This window comes from Erpetoichthys calabaricus, chromosome 8, assembly GCF_900747795.2.
Source record: "Erpetoichthys calabaricus chromosome 8, fErpCal1.3, whole genome shotgun sequence".
NCBI classification, from domain to species: domain Eukaryota; kingdom Metazoa; phylum Chordata; class Cladistia; order Polypteriformes; family Polypteridae; genus Erpetoichthys; species Erpetoichthys calabaricus.
Genome location: NC_041401.2, coordinates 179694321 through 179700320, shown reverse-complemented (window position 1 = coordinate 179700320; position 6000 = coordinate 179694321).

Below are 6000 nucleotides of genomic sequence, written 5' to 3'. Positions count from 1 at the left end.
CCAGTCCATTGGAGAGCCAGCACACATGTACCCACATGGGGAGAACATGCAAACTCCACACAGGGAGCAGCCAGGAAGTGAACCCGAGTAAAACCATACATTTTCAATCTATACTGTAAACATTCAGTAGTATTCAAAAGTCTGGGCCTTCGAGATCCTTCCTGAAGTTTATAAGAAAGACAATGTTAGTATAACCTCTCTGGGATACAAACTTTAACATCAATGTTTCTGCACATTTTACACTTCTAAGCTATGTACTGAATTTCACAGTTTAAAAATGACATTTATTAGTGTTGCATGTGGTAAAGTTGTAAGTTTGTCCTCCGCTTTTTGGCAAAAATCACAACTTTGTAATATTTTGTGGAAATAATGAAAAAAACATTTTGCAAAGAATTCCCTTATACTGTATATAGAAGAGAGAAGATCAAGAACTGCCACAGGTACATCCAAAGCATTCTCACGGACTTTTTTATTCTAGATAGCCAGAAGGAATGAGTGGACTGATCTCCCTTCCTCGTCTTTATTAAGGTAACAAAAGAGCTTCAGACATCTCTCCATCATGAATTTTCCCACCAACCTAATATTTCACTGTATGTATGTAATTACACAGTGCAGGACATGTACACTCTGAAAACAAATGCTTTAGGTAAAAAAACAAAAACCTAACACAACAGTTTGCAACTAGCTTTTTGAGTTATGTTAACTTCTGTTAAAATTAAGTAGGTTCAACGTATGTGAATTAGTAAGGTGAATTAGCTTTTCCTTCACATTAAAAAGTATTTATAATTACCATGTACTTAATAATTAGCAGTTTCAAAGTTAGCTATACAAAAACATATGTAAAGGTGTTTTAGGTTATCATCCATCCATTTTCTAAACTCACTTACCTAGGGTAGAGTCATGAGGCAGCTGGAGTCGATCACAGCAAACAACAGACGTAGGCAAAAGCAACCACTTGCAGGCTCTTACCAATCACAGGGTGAACACAAACACAAATACTCTCACATGCACACACCAGGGCCGATTTAGCAATACCAGTTCACCTAACCTGCATGTCTATGGACTGTAGGACAAAACTCACATGGACATGGCAGGGAACGATTACCCTGATTTCCTTATTATTGTGAGGGTGCAGTGCTACCAACATGCTACTGTGCTGCCCCTTTATGTATTATGTACTTAGTTTTACTTCATAATTTGTTAGCATTTTCAAGTGTGGAATATGGCTGGCAGCTTATCCCAGCCAATACCCCCAAGCTGCCAGATTGAGCCCTCCCTGCAACATGGAGGGGCCCCGAATTCCAGCAGGGCATCATGGACCTTGGAGTTTTCCTTCGCAGCCCTGCTGGATACCATGGGGGCTGCCAGAGGACGCTGCAGGGAGGCATAAGGATTTATATTTGCACTATAACCCGGAAGTACATCCTAGTCACAGGGACAGAGGAAATGACGTACTTCCGGGCTGAAGAAAAAGAGGAGTTTCACCTGACCTGGAAGTGCTGGGGAATCACATGTACTGGGGAATCAGAAGCAGTTCCGGGTTAAGATATATAAAAGGACTCTGGGAGATCCCAGCATGGAGCCGAGTTGGGAGGAAGGGTGACTGAGCTGCTGGGAGTGGAGGATTGATTGTTGTATTAATTTATTGGATTATTATTGAGTATTGTGGAGCGGAGTGTGCTTTGTGCACATTTGTTATTATAATAAAAAATTATTTGGACTTTTATCTGGCGTCTGACGCATTGTCTGAGGGTTCAAGGTGTTGACAGCGCCCCCTATCTGTCACACAAGTTAAATTGTAACATGGAGAGAACATACATCTCTCAACTAACTTGATTAAGCTACCACAACATAATTTTTGTTTTTAATCAGTGATTTAATTCAATGTAGCTCAAATTACTTACAATAGTAAGTTGAAGTAATTATTATTATTATTGTGTCAGCACAACTTATTAAATAATGTTTGCAGTGTAAAAAGTTGCAAGTGACAGGCAGGATTGTCTAGCATCCCGACCAGGACTGAAGGTAACCCCTTGCCTGGAAGGGAGTCTAAAATAATAGAATTGATAGGGGAGATAGCCTTTTTAGAATGCATACTCCCCTGACATGATAGAGGGCCTATGTCACTGCTCCCATGCACCTACCTGCAGGGTATGCTGGGAATAGTAGTCCGGTGGGTTTTAGGGCTGCTGCCAGGTGGAGCTGTAGGGATGAATCATCCATACTTTAGGAAACTTCTTCCTGACTCAAGTACCTCCTCTGGACCATGCTCAAACACTGGATGTGCTGTACAGTTTAAAAACAGACCTTAGCCTCACCTCAAGGAGTCAGAAGGCAAAACTAACCAGAAGGAGTTAAAGGAGTAAGAGAACTGTTATTTCATTTAACAATTCTGTTAATATTGGTTGTGTTCATATTAACAGTGATCATGGCAAATAAAAACCCTTTATTTGAACCCAAATCCGTGTTGGGTGATATTGTGTCTGAGGTTTGGGGGCTCAGTGGCATCCTCTATTGGTTTTATAAAATCATTAAATTGGATTTATTTAAGTATTGGCTAAAATTCCCCTAAATATTTTTTGGAGTGTAGTGCACAGCACCCATCATGGCCTATAGGTCAGGCACTGTCATGCAATATATAGATATAATGCAGAATTAGGAATATTTTATCTCATAGTTAAATAAACCATGAGGTGGGGTATCAAAGACAAAAATGTATATGTTCACCTAATACAGCATTTTAAAAAATTCAGTCCCAACCCATATGCTACCAATGTAAACTGGGCATGTACTCTGATTTTCCTCCCACACCTCAAAGACATGCAAGTTAGGTAGGTTGTTTATGTCAGAAATAGGTGTATGCAGCAGGCAGCATTAGCTCTGTGAATGCACCAGTGGTGGAAAGGTAGTTCTGCTCAAAGTACCATCACAAAGCCACAAACAAGACAAAATAACTGCAACAAAATTCAAATATGGCACAAAAAAACAATTTTACACTTATCTTATATTAAGGAATTATTCAACATATTGTCCACATCAGAATCTGCAAAGAAACCCTCACTGAATACAGTAATCCCTCCTCCATCGTGGGGGTTGCGTTCCAGAGCCACCCGCGAAATAAGAAAATCCGCGATGTAGAAACCATATGTTTATATGGTTATTTTTATATTGTCATGCTTGGGTCACAGATTTGCGCAGAAACACAGGAGGTTGTAGAGAGACAGGAACGTTATTCAAACACTGCAAACAAACATTTGTCTCTTTTTCAAAAGTTTAAACTGTGCTCCATGACAAGACAGAGATGACAGTTCCGTCTCACAATTAAAAGAATGCAAACATATCTTCCTTTTCAAAGGAGTGCGCGTCAGGAGCAGATGTCAGAGAGATAGAGAAGAGCAAACAAATCAATAGGGCTGTTTGGCTTTTAAGTATGTGAAGCACCGTGGCACAAAGCTGTTGAAGGCGGCAGCTCACACCCCCTCCGTCAGGAGCAGACAAAGAGAGAGAGAGAGATAGAGACAGAGTTTGTTATTCAATCAAAAATCAATACGTGCCCTTCGAGCTTTTAAGTATGCGAAGCACCGTGCAGCATGTCGTTTCAGGAAGCAGCTGCACAAAAGATAGCAACGTGAAGATAATCTTTCAGCATTTTTAGACGAGTGTCCGTATCGTCGAGGTGTGCGAACAGCCCCCCTGCTCAATCCCCCTATGTCAGGATCAGAGAAAGTCAGCGCAAGAGAGAGAGAAAAGTAAGCTGGGTAGCTTCTCAGCCATCTGCCAATAGCGTCCCTTGTATGAAATCAACTGGGCAAACCAACTGAGGAAGCATGTACCAGAAATTAAAAGACCCATTGTCCGCAGAAATCCACGAACCAGCAAAAAATCCGCGATATATATTTAAATATGCTTACATATAAAATCCGCGATGGAGTGAAGCCGCGAAAGGCAAAGCGCGATATAGCGAGGGATCACTGTATCAGCAGAGTGAGTTTTGCTATAGTAATTAGGATACTCACCATGTGCCTTTAGAGTTTAATGCAAGTTGTTTTTACTACAGGTTCTGTTGAATGTTAGAATTGCTTTGCTTTTCTGTTTCAAAAACTGGTTGATAACTTTTTTGAAACTGGTTATACTTAAGCTGCCTAAAGTCCTGCAAAAATATTGAATTTACTCATCATTTGCTATGGATTAACTGTTCTGTTTCCTTATTTACCTTTAAACCACAACTGTCACACATATATCACCAGACTGAAGAACTGGATCTGGGTATGCATAGAAAATAGCCAATAAAAGGATTAGATGTACAGTATGTCTCTGCTTTATTCTCTGACTCTCTGACCAGAGTCCCCATCTCTGAGAACTGTCAAACCATACATTTCAGAGGTCTCACCTTGATCATACTTTGTGTTAGATGAGATGCTTTGGTGCTCCATGTGTTATTTTCCCTATGTGTTGTCAGAGTAATATGTTTGGAGAGTATAAGGTAACAGTTCCAGGGTTAAGCAGGTTTGTTGCAATGTGTCTATAGAGTCCAGCAGCTGTGCGGTCTCAAATGCAAGGTTATGGTAATACTTTTTTAACTTTTAAGATAATATTTTTGTTACAATAAATCAATCAGTATCAAGCCACGACCATTATCTGCATCTTTTCTTAGAAATCTCTAGAATTAAAGAACTTTCTAAATGTTTCTTCTGGCAGAGCCTAAGAAATATTTTTTCACATACTGACAACAGAAAGAAAATGAAAACAAAAAGCAAGAATGTACCATATAAAATATAACAGGGAAAAACAAGTAATGTAACATAATAGTAATAACTTGAAATAAAATACAAGTTGTATGTGAAAGAATAATGTGTCTTTTTAAAATATATAGATTACAGCTAGAAACCGAACAGTAACTAGACTTCACTGCTGCCCATAATGCGCTGGATTCTGTCTCTACCTTCTCCTTTATGTCTAGGATTGGCTGCGGCTCTGCCACTAGCTCTTTCCTCATCTAGAATTATCTGGGGGCTTTGTCATTAGCCCTACCCTTTGCCTGCGGTTTGCCTCAATCCCTTCCATCTATATATGTTGCTATGCAACACTTTATTATGTAGCAGTCACATCTTGAGAGGGTAAGAGAAATGAAAAGAGGGACGTTAGATTGTGGCATCGCTTGAGGTTTGCATTAGGTTATCTGAGAGACAGCCACCATTTAGAGCTTCAACGTCTGTTGCTTTTTTAAATTCTTTTTCACTTCTGCTTTGGCAATGTGGATCTTGCCTTGCAGTCTGGTTTTCAGTATGATCTATAGTTTATGGCATTCTGCCTGTTTTTTCTACGCTGTTTGTATTTCTGTATTTATTTTTTAATTTGTAGCTAAATCTCTTATTTTCTTTGTCATGTCATTCCATTTTCTAACCTGCTTAATCCAGACCAGAATCATTGGATGAGCTGCAGGCTGTCCCAGCTAGCATAGGGCACAAGGCAGGAACAAATTCTCGACAGGGAGCCAACTCATCATAGTTCTCTTGTTTTTGAATGACTGTATGCCTTGTTTTGTCCACTCATTTTGGATAACAGACTTGTTTATGAATACCACTAAAATGACAATATTTTTTTCAAGCCAGAATTCATGTCAGCTTCTCCCAGTCTGTAGTGCAACCAAGATGAGTACTTCCAACTGAATTTGTTCAGCCATGCTAAATATGTGTCCATCATGTCAGGTTGTAGTGAGCCTAAGAGGTAATTCGTAATGGGCAATGTATATGTGAGTGCAGGTGTGTATTTGTGCATAAATGTTTCTGTATCATGGAATGGCACAATTTCCATAGTTGGATCTTAAATTAGACCCAGTACTGTTGGGTTAGGCATATGGCTGTTCTGAAGTCACTACAGTGTTGTCTTCAGGTCATTGTCATGCTGAAAGGTGAACTGTTACCCCAGTCTAAGGTTACGTGCACTCTGGAGCAAAATTTCTTCAAGGACCTCTCTGTATTAGGCTGCATTAATTCTTCC